Genomic DNA, 15553 nt, shown 5'->3' with positions numbered 1-15553 from the left:
TATGACGCCGGCAGACGGGATCCAGGCTGGCCGGCCGGCAGGCTCGGCTTACTTCACGTTCGCACAAGAAAATACAAAACAGCCATGCTACCAGAAAGGATGCTTCCTAGATTCTAGCAACGACACCGCCTGCAGCAACGCCGGGCGACGAACTGCTCGCTGGTCACCGACTGCCCTAGTCGTCGCTAGGCCTAGATGGTGAACACCGACGGCTAGCGCACCCACACTGCTGATCGAGCGCCCATATCCGGATCCACACGCATTTCGCCCTGCAGTGCGCCTGCTCGTAGTCGAGTCCGGTCCAAGTGTTGTTAGCCCTCCTTTATCGACAGTAGATTCGACCTGCAGGGTGACACGGCAACGCGCACTGTCGACGGATCGCAGTAATACCGGCTTGTAGCTTCGCTGAGAGGTGCGGCCGGACAACAGGAGTCCAAAAGCCTTTCCGAAAATTCCGCAAATTTTCCGCCATCGCTTTCACAAACGCAACCAGACATGCCACAAGGCTGCATTACACTGAAGGTTTAAAATTTCTGACAAACAAAAGCAGTAGATCGCTTTAAATCTGAATACATTAGCGAAAAATCGCTTCAGATTATTTTCAAATTATCGTGATTTCTCTGGAGGTGCCAAGGAGGGTGTGCTGGCAACCACCCTAACTGATAGCACTGATAGATGCTGATAGCGCGAAGTGGCAGATTGGCGGACTGTTCGCAGAACACTCGTTTGCTTGTTGTGGTCGTTTGCTGTGCAGTTTTGAGCCTTTTCAGATCTTTGACGTTTGGGACGAACAGATTTTTGTATTTCACTGATGCAGCGGTCGTATCATCAGAGGCCTGTGTAATGTTTGCTGGTTCTCCCTTGCAAAATTGGCTCATGTAGCTACTGTGTTCCAGTAAAGTGCATTGCTGAAGGTGAGTCACCGGCAAAATTTGCATGTTATGCAGTGTTCTGGAAGTCTAATAGCAGTGCCAACGCCGAAGCAGCACTCAGCGGCTCGCTGGCTGGTTGGAAGTCATCGTATTTTTAATTTGTGGAACTAGTACAAATAACCGATGTTTCCGCTTCCTGAAACGCTAGTGTGCGCTGGCCCTTCTGCAGCATGATTTTTATTTTTTTTATTTGTTTTTGCCGTCAGGTTCTTTCCAAGTGCACCTTACTTTTATACCGAAAAGCAAAAACGGAAAACTGAAGAGCAAAAAGTCGGAGCATCGTAACGAAGCGAAGACCGAACGAGGGTACGCCGGAAAACTGCAAATAAGTTCCCACCGCCCGAAGAACGCAAAAACAATGAATGCGAAGCGTGCGGCTCCGTGATTATATGGACTAGAAAGCGGCGGCAGATTTAAACAGGTGGCAGGACTAGGGAAGCAGAATAGGAAGTAGGTTTCAGGGAGTTGAAGTTAGCGTTGGGCCTATGTAGGGTTAGCGTGAACCATGTGCTAGGCCTTTATGTAAAAAGTTTTTCGATCTTTTCTGCCTTTTCTTCTTTTTTGTGTGTGTAATCTGGTCTTGGATGTGCAGGTTACTGTTCTGACTGATTTAGCTTCTTTTTTTTAGTGTGTTTTGATCTGGGGCATGTAGACAGCATACATTGGCGGGGCAGGGCCCTTCGTTCAGGGCTAACATGGGGCGTCCGGCAAACAAAGCCAAGGAGGAAGAAGAAGACCTCGTCCAATGCGAGTCATGCAAAAGATGGTGCTACATGGACGAAACGCGGTTCGAAAGTGTGACGGAAGCGGAGGGGACAAGCTTTGTGTGGAACTTGTGTGGAACAGTCGCGAAGTTGCAAAAACAACTGGCGAGCGAATTGGATAAGATAAGCCTGGAATTAAGGGAGGAAAGGGAGAGGCGTGCGGAATCCGAGACTAGAGTCGAGAGGGAATGGAGCAGCAGGGTAGAGTCCCTCGAGCGAGAATTGAGCGAGGAAAGAGAGAAAAGAGCGCAATTGGAAAGGCAGGTTGAGGAGCTGAGAACGAGAGAGGCAGAAAGATTGGAGGGAGAGCGAGAAATGAGCGAGGAAAGAGAGAAAAGAGCCCAATTGGCAAGGCAGGCTGAGGAGCTGAGAACGAGAGAGTCAGAAAGGTTGGAGGCAGAGCAGAGGAAGGCAGGAAGGCCAGCCGGCATAACAGACTGGGGGGCAGACGCGTCAGTGTGGAGCGCGCCGAAGAGAGGCGAGCAGTCGGAGAAGGCAGAGAACAGAAGTACTGTGGAGGGGTCGCAGGCTCCAAGACCAGATAAGCAAAAGGAGCAAGGTGTAGATCGAGCAAAGCCAGGCAGTGGTAGGAAGGTTTGGGTAGTGGGTAGCTCAAACGTACACAGGGTGAAGCGAGCACTACTTAAAAGTCAATTACAGTGAGCAGGTGCAGGTTGAGAGCATTTCGGGTGGGTGCTTTGGAGAGGTGGCAGAGCGGGCCAAAGCAAAACTGTGGGAGAACATGGAAGGTGAGAACCTCGTGGTTCTCCACGCAGGGGTCAACGACGTATTGCAGGAGAAAGGGAAGTACCTGGGAAGACAAATACAGGCAGGGGTAGAGAAACATAGGGCGACCTCCGAGGCAGTGCACATTGTTCTGTGCACAGTCCCGGAGATCAGGGGACGGGGCCCGTACATTGCAGACCAGGTTATGAGGGCCAACGCAGCAATCAGAGAGCTGGGAAAGATCCTCAGGTGCGACGTGATGGATGTAAACCGGGTGATTTATGGAGACAGGAACTTTCTCCCATTCTGCCCGGATGGCATCCATTACGCCGAACCAGCGGGATGGCAGGTTGGGAAGAGGATAGGCCGTAGGGCACTTGCTTTTTTACAGGCACACAGGAAACCCCTGCAGACCAAGGAGTAGGCAGCAAATGTGAAAGGAGGGGGGGGGGGGGGGCAGGCAGGACAAGGGTGCGGCGAACAAAAAGAAAGCAACCTCTCAGTGTTGGGTTCATTAACATGCAAGGGGGAAGAAGTCGAATTAAATGGGATGAAATCGAAGAACAACTAAAATCTGAAAACATTGGGGTATATGGGGTTGCGGAAACTCACCTGAGAGACATGGAAGAACCGCCACACATTGCAGGTTACACTTGGATAGGGTGTAACAGAAAAGAGAAAGACCGTAAAGGTGGAGGCGTAGGGGCATTAGTAAATGGGCAAGATTGGGAAAGAGTAAGAGAGAACTGCAGAGAGCATCTATGGCTCCAGGGCATAGTGGGGAGTCTATAATAGGGTTTGTATACCTTAAAACAGGGAGTGAGTCGAGTGAGGAGAACAAAGGGCATTTTGAATGTATGTCTAAAGACATCAGGGACTTAGGCTTGCATCAGGAAATAATCATCTTGGGAGATATGAACGCTCACTTGGAATACTTTGACGGAGCTACAGATACAACGGGGAAGATGTTAGGAGAATTCTGCGATGCCCATGATCTAGTAATGGTTAATACGGAAATAAAATGCGACGGGAAAGTAACATGGGTAAGAAAGAATTCGCACTCAACTATTGACTATTGCCTAATGTCACACAAACTGTATGACAGGTTAGGGGACATGAAAATTGATGAAGAAGGTATGAAAAGCCTGGGAAGCGACCACAGAAGAATCAAAATTACATTTGGTAGCGCAATACCAGCGGTAGGAACTCAAGGGAGGGAAAGCAAACATAACCTCACTGATGCACAACTGCAGGAAGTGTCTGGACACATTGAAGACATAGTGTTCAGGCAGCCGGATAGGGAGTGGACATATGATGCCCTCGTGGGGGTTTTTCAAGGGGAGTTAGAGAAGGCCCAAAGAAAAAAGGGAAGACACACGCCAAAAAGCTGGTGGGACAGGGAAGTGAAGGCAGCCATAGCGCGACGACAAGAGGCATCCAGGAAACAGATTTGCAAAGAAAAGGGGGGCCCCACCAGACGAAGTGGATGCAAAATGGAATGAATACCTTGAGAGCAAAAGGGAGGCAGCGACATTAGTCCAAGCCAAAATAGGAAAGGCAGGAGTCCAGTGGATGATCGAGGTAAATAAGAAAGATAGGAATGCTGCAAAGAGGTTTTGGGAGCACATAAGGCTACAAGGGAAGAGAACAGAGGGCATCCAACACACACTGACCACACAGGATGGAGAAAGGGTAGAGGGAGAGGAAGCACAAGAATTTATCAGACAATTGAAGCAGCATTTGCAGAGCCTGTGGCGGATGGTCTAGGGGAGAGCAGGGACAGCAATGGGGCAGGGGAGGAAGAGCCTAGGGAGAGAACAGCAGGGGACTGGGACAGAACAGAGGGCAAGGTTCCCATCGGAACAGCGACAGGACCAGACGGCATACCTATGAGATTAATTACCATACTAGGCAAAAAAAGCAAACTGAAATTACGACAGATCATTGAAAAAGTAGTAGAGGGAGCAGACATTCCAAAAGACTGGAAAGTGAGCAGGATGAGACTAATATACAAAGGCAAGGGAGACAGGGACAACATTAAATCCTACCGACCAATTACGGTCACATCAGTTATTTACAGGCTAGCAATGCAGATGGTGAGAATGGAAGAATGGGCAGAGCGTGAGGAGATCTTGGGAGAGTTGCAGAACGGTTTCCGAAAGGACAGACGGTTGGAGGACAATCTATTTGTCATACAGCAGTGTATAGAGATAGCTGAGGCAAGTCGGAGGCCTCTATGGATGGCATTTTTAGACATTAAGGGGGCATATGACAATGTGAATCGGGAAAAACTTTGGGACCAATTGAAGGGATATGGCGCTGATAGAAATCTGGTTGAATATCTACAACGTGTATATTCAGACAATGAGGTCGTAGTAACCTGGGAGGGAGAAACTACAAAACCAGCTAAAATTAAGAGAGGGCTAAGGCAGGGCTGCCCACTATCACCTCTACTTTTCATGGTATATGTGAGCCAAATGGAAAAGAGGTTGGAAGAGTGTAGGGTAGGAGTTGACGTGAGTTATATGCAGGATGGTCAGAAGGTAAACCAAGTGTTGGCTGGTCTAATGCATGCGGATGATATTGTTCTACTGGCAGACAAGCGAGATAGGCTGCAGGAACTAGCTAAAATCTGTGGTGAGGAGGGCAACAAGCTAGGACTTCAGTTCAGTAGAGAGAAGTCAGGGATAATGGTCTATAATGATGAGAAGGGAGACCCACTAGAAATACAAGACACTACGATAGACCATGTGAGAACTTATAAGTATCTAGGTGTATGGCTAAGTGAAGGGAAAAAATATCTGGAAGAGCATGAGAGGATTCTGAAGGATAAAGGAAAAAGGAATTCAGACATCATGAAGCATAGAGCACTATGGAACTATAATAGGTATGAGGTGGTTAGAGGGGTATGGAAGGGAATCATGGTACCGGGCCTCACATTTGGAAATGCAGTCCTGTGCATGAAATCAGAAGTACAGTCAGGGCTAGAGGTCAGACAAAGAAGTGTAGGAAGGCTAGCCTTGGGAGCCCATGGGAACACTCCGAATGAGGGAGTCCAGGGAGATATGGGTTGGGCGTCGTTCGAGGTTCGGGAGGCCATCAGCAAACTGAAATATGATCAGAGACTCACTCAAATGGAGGAAACAAGGTGGGCAAAAAAGGTGTACAAGTATCTGTACATGAAAAGTATTAACACAAAATGGACTAATAGAACCCGAATGCTAAGAACGAAGTGTTTACGGGTGAGGGATGGGACGCAACAAAATACTAACGTGAAAGCGGAGGTAAAGGAGACTGAAAGAAAGAATGGGGGAAAAATCGGCGCTAGGCATATATAGGACACGAAAACAGGACATCAAAAAAGAGCGATTATTCGATAATTCGCGGGGCAGTTCACTGCTTTTTGAGGCTAGGACAGGGACTCTGAGAACAAAAACGTATAGGTCCAAATTTGAAGAAGTGGATATTTTGTGCTCTGCTGGTGAAACGGAAACGGAGACCATAGAGCACTTGGTTCTGAGGTGCGCAGAACTCCGCCCAGCCCTCCCAGAGGGGGCAGCAACAGCCATAGAGATAGCGCTGGGATTTACTGGGGAGGACGGGCGAGTGGATGGGAAAAGCGTGGCATTGACGAAGGGGAGGTTGGAGGATTGGTGGTGGAAATCAAGGGAGGGGTGAATTTCGAGGGGAAAAGGATAGACAGATTAGACATTGTAAGAGCTAAAGGGATAGAAAGGGAAAATAAAAATAAATTAACAATGGGGGAAGTATAGGCTAGGTGGCGAAAGCTACCGCCCGGTACAAAGGGTAAAGCCATTATCATTCATCCATCCATCCATCTATCCTAAGGTACAAATTTCAGATGATATCGTTCTGTTGCTGTTAGGACTATAACTTCCATCATTTGTCAATAGCGTCACAAGCATGGGTTGCCAAGTGCACGTATGCTGGCTGTTTGAGCTTTTCGTCTGACAGGGAAGATGTGTTAGATTGTAGTTTTGCTCGTGATTAGCATGTAGTCTTTTCAACACTGTAAAAGTGGACTGCCCTAAACGTGCACTGGCACATTGTCGTTGTCATTAGCAACTGCTTTGCCCCTACTTTTGTAGTGACGTTTTGGTACTGTGGCACCAGAGCAGTCATGGTCAGCTTTAATTAATCGGTACAATTTTGGTCGTTTTCAATGGTTTCCCTCAATCTTTTTGTGTGCTTGCATTGACTTCGTTATTTTTGCTTCCATGTTATGGCAGAGGAAGAAGGACCGTGTACAGCGAAAGCAGATTGCTGGTTAGTGATTTATGAACACTTTTGCTCGTTTGTGAACTCTGCTGTCATGACGATTGTATGTTTTTGAAATGGGGCAAAGTGTATCTATATTTCAGTGTATTGTGAATTAGGTGTTGCTTTTTCACAGATCGAGTGCATGAAGAACCAGAAACTTCAGGGAACCAAGAACAGACTGAACAAGGTAAAGCATAAACTGTCCATTCTGATTAAACTTGCCTCACCGCATTCACTTTTCCCCTGCTGCCACGGCTGCTCAGTGGTTATGACACTCGGCTGCTGGCCCGAAAGACGTGGCTGTGATCTTGGCCATGCTGGTCGTTTGGTTTGGTTTGGTTTGGTTTATGGGGTTTAACGTCCCAAAGCGACTGAGGCTATGAGAGACGCCGTAGTGGAGGGCTCCGGAACTTTCGACCACCTGGGGTTCTTTAACGTGCACTGACATCGCACAGTACACGGGCCTCTAGAATTTCTCCTCCAAAGAAATTCTAGCCGCCGCGGCCGGGATCGAACCCGCGTCTTTTGGGTCAGCAGCCGAGCACTATAGCCGCTGAGCCACCGCGGCGGCTCATGCTGGTCGTGCTTCGATGGAGGTGAAATGCTAGAGGCTGTTGTACTGTGTGATGTCAGTGCACGTTAAAGAACCCCAGGTGGTCGAAATTATCCAGAGCCTTCCATTAGGCGTCCCTCATAGCCCGAGTTGCTTTAGGCTGTTAAACCAGGTGAAACAGATGGTTGAACTTTCTGGAGCCCTTCACTATGGCGTCCCTCATAGCTTGAGTCACTTTGCGATGTTAGACCCCCGTAAACAAAACTAAGCTAAATTTGTACATTCTTGCATTGCGGCAAGTGTAAAAACAGCATTACCTAAAAAAGTACATTTTGGGTAATGCAGCTCTGTTGGTATTTCTTATAATTTAGAGGTTACGGCGCTCGGCTGCTGTCCCGAAAGACGCGGGTTCGATCCCAGCCGCAGCAGCCGAATTTCGATGAAGGCGAAATTCCAGAGGCCCGTGTACTGTGCGATGTCAGTGCACGTTAAAGAACCCCAGGTGGTCGAAATTTCCGGAGCCCTTCACTACAACGTTCCTCATAGCCTGAGTTGCTTCGGGACGTTAAACCCCAATAAACCAATAAATCAAACCTATAAAATTTTTTCCCCTAACTGCCTATGTAAAAAGCATGCTTTTATGATAATTATGATAAGGATTCTGCCGGAAATAAAGAAAATAGTTTTAAGGCCCACATCTCTCCTTAGGGCCTGCAGGATTTTCTAACGAAGTAAATAAACATTGCAAGGCTAATTTTGGAGTTTCCATCTTCTTTTGAATGGGTTACTTCTGTATGGAGCATTTTCTTGTGCTTATTTGTTCTCGGAATGTCGAAAACTCTGGCTTGCTTGTTGGAAGTCTGCTGATTTGGTTCTTTTATTGTTGTAGACATAGATCAGCCTGTTGCGAGGTGCACTCGGCAGAAGAAAGCATTGGCTGGAACATCTTGCCCTTCAGAGAAGGCAGGAGCCAAAGGGAAAGAGGCATGGAATGTGAAACAAAAAACGCAGCACCCCTCTCTGCTGATCAACTCCTTGCAAGCACGTCTACAACTGCTGTCTCCGAAGTCATCAGGGCAGACTCTGAGGACGTATGTACTCTTAATCAGATGCTTATTGTTACGTTGGTACAAGCATATGTCCCAACAGAAAAGATTTGATGATGCCACTCTGAGAGAGGCAGTTAAAGGTTATGCGTTCAAAGCCAACTCTTGTTTTTATTGCCATTGCATAAAAGTAATGTTCACATTCAGTGGCAGTTTGTTGGTATGGCAGAATCATTCTTTAAGGTTCAGTCTTCAGCAGATTATATTTTTATCAATTTATGCAAATAACTTTGTTCGAACATTGCTTGGCACTAAGCATGGAGAGATAGGAATTTCAGTGTTACAAATCTGGCAACAATATCAATCACAAGCCCTCAAGCTGCTAGTTTCCCAATAGTGTGGAAGTACAGTCTTTGCCAAAAGTAACCGAGCAACAGGTTCTTGCTTCTCAAACGTATAACGGAGCATTTACAGCAGCCCTAAAGACCGAACGGTGCCATAATGTAAAGACAAGATCTCACCTTTCTTTACACAGAATCAGAGCTGCCATGAGTGCTTCGCTACGCGACTAGGAAACAAACCACCTGTGCTGGGTTACTTATGGCAAAGACTGTACATAGCATAGCCTACTGATCAACACTGCAGTGCCAGCCCTTGGTCTTTGCAATTTATGGCATTGCACAGCACCTAACTGTTTCAGGAAATATATTACTGGCAGCTGCTAGTGGTGAGAGCTATCTTTGGGTGATGTTAATCATGTTGTTTTCTTGCACTCTTGTTTGACCATTGTCATCACATGGCAGCCACTTGGATTGTTAAGGGGGGACACTGGTCTTGAAAAAAAAATTTTTATTAATGAAGTCACAGTTAAGAAATCTTCAGGGAATATGTATTTTTGTGTGCTGATTCTAAATATGTCATTTAATTTCATGTAAAACAATTCCTTGAGCACTTATGCAATTTTTATGCTAGTATTTTTTGAAGAAAATTTGCTGCGGGAAACTCGCTGAAATGTATTCCATTGGGTTCTCTTGACACCAAGGTATACAATAAGGGTAAAATTGTCTTCCTGCCTGTCATAGAACTTAAGTTATAGGGTTTTGAAGTTGTCGCTTCAGAAATGAGAAGGAAAGTGTGTGTTCCTGTTTCTGAAGTGGCAGCTTCAGTACCCTATTACTCAAGTTCTATGAGAGCCAGGATGATAATTTTACCCTTATTGTATTCCTTGGTGTCAAGAGAACCCAATGGTATACATTTCAGCGAGTTTCCTGCAGCAAATTGTTTTCAAAACTGTTTGCAAAATACTTGCATAAAAAGTGCATAAGTGCTCAAGGAATTGTTTAACATGAAATTAAATGACATTCTAGAATCAGCGCACAAAAATACATGCGCCCTGAAAATTTCATAACTATGACTAAATTAATAAAATTGTCTTTTCAAGACCAGTGTCCCCCCTTAAGCAGGCAAATGGGTCAAATCTGAGCTTCTGCTGTTGCGAGTTCAGAGGCCCATATTCAGAGTTACGTCATTTTCAAAACTTGTTTTTGGCCACATCTGATTGGTTGAAACGTCTGAAAAGGATGTGGCGGCTCGAATGCAGCATAAATTTGAAGAAACCAGACTACGACATCGCAGTCATAGCATACACTCCCTTAGCAGGTGCTCAAGGACCCCAACGAGATAAATCGCCAGCATGGTGGCATGTTCTGCAGTGGAGCCTCTCGCTTCAGAGTGGACTCATCGGTGTTACTGCCTTTTTCAGCACATCAGCTGGCTATAAATTGGGCACAGAACTTCCTCGTCATCTTAACTTGCCTGTAACAAATTGAATGGATGGCAAATTTGTCCTGTTTTTTAATTTTTTGGACAATTTTGTAGCTTTTAGGCCTAACGAGAAACACTGTTTGCAGAAATGGTCCACGTTATAAAATCTAGATGGCGCCACTGTCACTGGAGTTATCGTTCCATCTGCATTTCCGTAGATTGAACAATGCGACCTTCCACAGAATGCTTATGTTTACTCTACAGAAATGTGCAGTCGCTTTTCTAGAACTCTGTTAGATGTATGAGGGTCCGGCATGATGATTTTGTGCAATGTGTGGCTGCATGAACCTTCTCATTTAGTGGATGATCAGTCGATAGCTACGCGTCACTACACCCAACATGTTTCATGGGCCAGAGGTGGCTTTTCAGCGTCACCTATGGTTCTCGACAGCAGCGATGCTGTGGCTCTGCGTTGGGCTCGGAGTTAGCTTGCAAATTAGTTTTCAGGCATCACTGAGCACGCATGCACTGTGTGCATGGTGAACCTCTGAAAACTTTGTCTGCAAAGTCTCCCAATGCATGCAGGAGGAGGATCAGAGCAAGATGTTCTTTAGCTTATGCCTTTTATTTGTTTACTCCAAAAAAAAAAGAGAGCCTAGCAGTAGCACCTCGCGGTTCTTGCAGTGCCTGCATAAAAGGAATTAAAAAGCTTAAATTGCAGTCTGCACAGAGAGCAACTTACATTTAGTGACATTGTGGACGGCAGGTCGTCATGGCAACTCGCTGGTTTAGCATGGTAGCTAGCATGCATTGTGTAGCAAGCCAGTGCATGCCACGGATCCTTTCTGCTCCTTTTTTTCTCGAGCGAAGTGTAAAACGCAGTGTTGTACAAACAAGCTCGCTGTCTGTTATTTACCATCGGCAGCTGCAGCAGCCGCTATCTGCCACTGCAAAGCCAGGCGTAGTTGCGTACATTATTTTCTCTCAAGTACAAATCAGACATTTAAGGGGTAGAAAAGAGTATCTGAGATATGGTTTTTATTTATTGAAGTCCTCTTGAATGAAGCAGCTTTTGATTACCTCTTTACTGTGACATCTGACGTGCAACTAATTAATGCGAAATTTGAATGCAGCTTGATTTTGCAATGTTTTGAGGCATAAAACACTTAAGCTACCCTTAAGAATGCAGTGAAGCATTGCTGCTTTATCGCACAGGGCTTTTAATCTATTGCTCTGAACGAACGCTCCTCAGTGGTTTAGAGAAGTGGGGTGCAACCTTTGCCTGGTCGCGCCGTCCTCTCCCGAGTTTGCTGCTCCCTGTGAGAACACATTGCAACGTGCTTGTCTCATCGCTTCAAAGAGGAACATAGAAGCCACAAAGGACGCGTCTTCGTTTGGAGCAGGCCACGAGGCAAGAGTAGCGCACGCCCGTTCCCATGGTAAACGGCGTGGACACCATAAAGGCACCATACACAACCATGTATGTGTTGGGTTACTGTTTGACTGCCAATCCACGATTGATTCAAGTTGCGACTTGCGACTAGCAGTTTTGTGGTAGATCTTTCGCTGATTCTAACGTAGTCAGCCTCATTAATGGGCCCATAATCTTTTCACAAGGAATCGCCTCATTTGGGCAAGGCAGTGCATCGTTTTTCGCAAACCCTCAAATGTGTGCCGCCTCAAACAGAGGTGTTGTCAGGGTAGCTGCCTGCTACCGCATCCACTGCGGTTGCTTTTGCTCAGGTGGTTGCAGTGCACATTCCAAGCATAACAGGTATCTGTAAATGCGTTTAGGAAGTCATTACGCATAGTCGGCGCAAACTGAGCACGACCCCTCTCGCCTGTCCCCGCCGTACCTCGTCCTCCACTTTACACCTTACACCTTTCTCTTTTCCACCACTACCCCCCCGCCTTCGCTTTTTCATTTTTGCCTTCCCATCATTATCACCCCACTTTCATATTCTTCGCCGTGCTCTTCGCTTTGCTATAGTTCTGCCGATTTTACCGACAGCGATGATAGCGCACAAGCCAGGAACTGGCACCTAAGAGGAACATCAGGAACAGCTCTAAAACCTTGCTGAGTTTTTCTTTTGTTGTGTTTCGTTTATCGGCAAAGAGCAGTAGTGTTGTTGGGCATTTCACTGCAGCAGTTTGAATGTACTGACATGCTGCCAGCACTCACATTCACGACCGAACTGACAGCTGCTTTCAGTGTTTGGACTAGTGGGGCGTGGCTGAAAATGACGAAACTCGAAATACGGGCCAGAGGCTACATGTGTTCCCCCCAGCCTGTTCCCACATAATCCCATGAGCTATAATCTCATGCTAAGCAATGCAGGTTCCAGCAGTGCACTTGGTACTGAATGGGAGCTGTGTAGAGATACTGTAATTCATTTGTCACATCATGGACCTCATTGCATCAAGCACTGTATTGTGATCTGGTGTGGGACTTATGTTACAACCCCTGATATTCTTCTTACTTGGGGTGGCTTTTTGTAGGCAAATTTGGATGTGGATGGAAATGGTGACAACCTGCTAGAGTCACCAGACCACATGGACAACCTGCCAGACGATGTTCTGCTCTTGGTGCTTGGCTTGCTCGACATTAAAACTCGAGTTCTCGTCGAGAGAGGTACTGTTTCTCTTCGTAATCTCTTCTTTCTGGATGCCTTTTAAAGGCCACCAATTGTGTTCGTTACATTTGTTAAGTTGTGTTGTTTTGCTCACTTGTGTTGTTAGGTGCTTGTAATACTAGACTATTACTCAAACATCCACCCAACCACAACCATACGGCTGCATAAGAAGTTTACGTAGTTTTTAATGTTTGCAATTGAAAAAAGAATCTCTTGATGGAAATCTACTCCTTGGGGGGTTTTCTCTAAATTCATGACACAGCTGGTTATTACTTGCAGCTGCATCGCCGTGGTGGCTCGGGGGTTATGGCGCCATTCTGCTGACCCAAAAGACGCGGGTTCGATCCCGGCCGCAGCGGTCGAATTTCGTCGCCCATGTACTGTGCGATGTCAGTGCACGTTAAAGACTCCAGGTGGTCGAAATTTCCGGAGCCCTTCACTACGGCGTCCCTCATAGCCTGGGTCGCTTTTGAATGTTAAACCCCCACCCAAACCATAAACTACAAACAATAAACACCCACACACACACACTCACACACAACCCCCATAAGCCAAGCTTATTACTTGCAACTGAAAGTCAAGACCAAGCACTGAGAGTGGAGTGCTGTTGCCTGTAAAGTTGTGTTGTGCTGCTTAGTTTACGGGGTGCATTATGCATTGCTGTAAAGCTTTTGCACCTGCCTTTGCCACTTGCAGTGTGCCAGCGTTGGCGGGCACTTGCCCGTCGTCTCTGGAAGGCTCAGGACCAACTGTCTTTCACGGGTGTCTTCTCATTCAGCCAAGGAAAGCGTAAGACATTGGCCCACTTTCTGTTCTTTCTTTTCACCACTGCATTTTACCTCCTAATTGCCCTTCTCATTTTTCAGCATGGGTTAACAGTATGTCACGTGTAGCTGTGTGCGAATGTGTAGTAAGCAAGAATTGCTTGCTTGCAGTGTTGTTGCTGCTTGTGCACTAAGTGATGAAACACTGAATTTGGAGACGTGCTGTGCGGGAAACATGCAAAGTGCTACCTTTGTGCGGATAAGGTCAGTTTTTGGGGAATCCATGAACAAAGGGGTCGCAGTTCAATGCACACCATGCCATGGGCACACCCATTCATACAGCTAGTGAGGAAGGCAAGGCCGAAAGATTATCGGCTTGCAGGTAAACTCTTAAGTGTTGTCATGAATGTGAACATGCAGCCAGCACAGAACACCCATAGCACTACACAAAATAATGATCCCAGCGCAAAACTATTCAGTCTCTTGCATTTTACCCGCTCTATACAGGAGGGTTGTGTAGAATGTGGGACAATCGCGAGGCTTGATGCCTGTATCCACATTATGAACATACTTATAAAGAGGTTGTGGAAAGTAGCTGCTCCACAGGAACAGATACTCATACCAAAGACAGCAAATCCCACATTGAATAATTGAAATTGCACATTGAAAAATTGCACATTGAATAATTGGTTCACACTGCACCTGCAAATGTTGCACTAAAAGCTTCTGCATATTTTCTGTTTCGGCTTTTGCTGGCTTTTGCTGGGCTGAAACTGTTTCTTTGTTTTACCACAGCTGCACTGTACTGATGGATGCGCAGTGTTATGTGACTTTCATCATGGAGGAATACCCATGACTGGTGACATTCATTAGTTTATATATACAGTCAAGTCCACTTATAACAATACTGGTTATAACAATATATTGGATATAACAATGGTCGGTCATGGCACCATCAGCTTTGCCATGTGTTCTATGGTAACATAAACTGCTTATAGCAATGCTGTCAGGGCACATTATTGGTTATAACAATTAAATCTGGTAATTGAGTGTCAACCATTACAGAAAAAGAAAAGAAATGCTACAACCACACCAGCAAAACCATGCTTACAACACAAAAGCGCGTACGTGGGGGGCCGACCAATGGACTAAGCTGGCGCAGCAACGCCACGAAAGCAAAAGAGGCAGGCGTCATCGCGTCAGGAGAGCTGCTGCATTGCTGCATTGGCTACGCACGCCATGCGTACCCCCAGTCAGTCGGTGCAGTGCACGTGCATGCAGCCAGCGCGGTTTTTCTCTTGTCGGCTGTCACCGCACCCTTGGTTCTGCATGCTTCTTGAATTTCCCATAAGAATAGCTTCCAAAAAGCCGGCTTGATTCCTGTGACGTGGAGGTGCACAAAGCTCCCGGTGGCGCAGTGATGGCGGTGCTTTGGTCATCGGTGAACGGTGAACATTGTTCCGGTTCCCTGAAGTTCGATTTAACGAGCTTTTACAGGCATTAGAACAATCAAACCCCTCTGGGTATTTACTGTCAATAAATGCTCTGAAGTTTGTCATCCTTTCTTTTTTTTTTGGCACAACCCTGTTATAACAATTATTGGTTATAACAATGGTATTTCCATGGCACTTGAATATTGTTATAAGTGGGCTTGACTGTATACCATCAGTCATGCTGAATGGAAGCAGTCGTCTTGTGTGCTGAGATGTTGTGGGCCTCTAACCCTTCTTTCTGTCTTTCCTCAGCCCTGACGGACAACAATCTGCGAGCCATTCTGGGACGCTGTGGTAAATCCTTGCGCCGGCTGGACCTGGCCACAGCGATGTACATGCTCAACAACAAAGCAGCCATGGCTATCGGTAATGCTTTGTGCGGGGTGTCCTGCTCAGAATTCACCTTAAACAGTGTCAGTTAGGAACCAGGAAACTGGCCAAAATGAAATAAGCATGGATATCGTATATACTTGTGTAATACCCGTGCCACACGGACAGATTTAATGCCATTAAGTGATTACTGCCTTAAGTTTTAATGGCATTCGTGCGGTGCCACACGCATAAACTTAATGGCATTAGCCTTACTGCCATTCGCGA

General features: G+C 46.3%; 1 pseudogene across 1 annotated transcript in view; it reads left to right on the top strand.

Moving 5' to 3' along the window:
- Positions 1–3882: 3882 nt before the first annotated feature.
- LOC149364153 (putative RNA-binding protein EEED8.10) overlaps positions 3883–15553 on the top strand; it is a 48771-nt pseudogene continuing 37100 nt past the window's right edge. Inside the window, exons 1-7 of the transcript XR_016289151.1 lie at positions 3883–4003; positions 6673–6709; positions 6837–6890; positions 8146–8347; positions 12566–12698; positions 13396–13488; positions 15209–15322. The product of XR_016289151.1 is annotated as a putative RNA-binding protein EEED8.10 (transcript). The remainder of the gene's footprint in view (positions 4004–6672; positions 6710–6836; positions 6891–8145; positions 8348–12565; positions 12699–13395; positions 13489–15208; positions 15323–15553) is intronic.

The sequence above is a fragment of the Amblyomma mixtum genome, chromosome 2, assembly GCF_055824585.1.
Source record: "Amblyomma mixtum isolate Tamu chromosome 2, ASM5582458v1, whole genome shotgun sequence".
NCBI classification, from domain to species: domain Eukaryota; kingdom Metazoa; phylum Arthropoda; class Arachnida; order Ixodida; family Ixodidae; genus Amblyomma; species Amblyomma mixtum.
The sequence above is the reverse complement of the archived record's forward strand: the minus strand, read 5'-3'. Positions and strand labels throughout refer to the sequence as shown.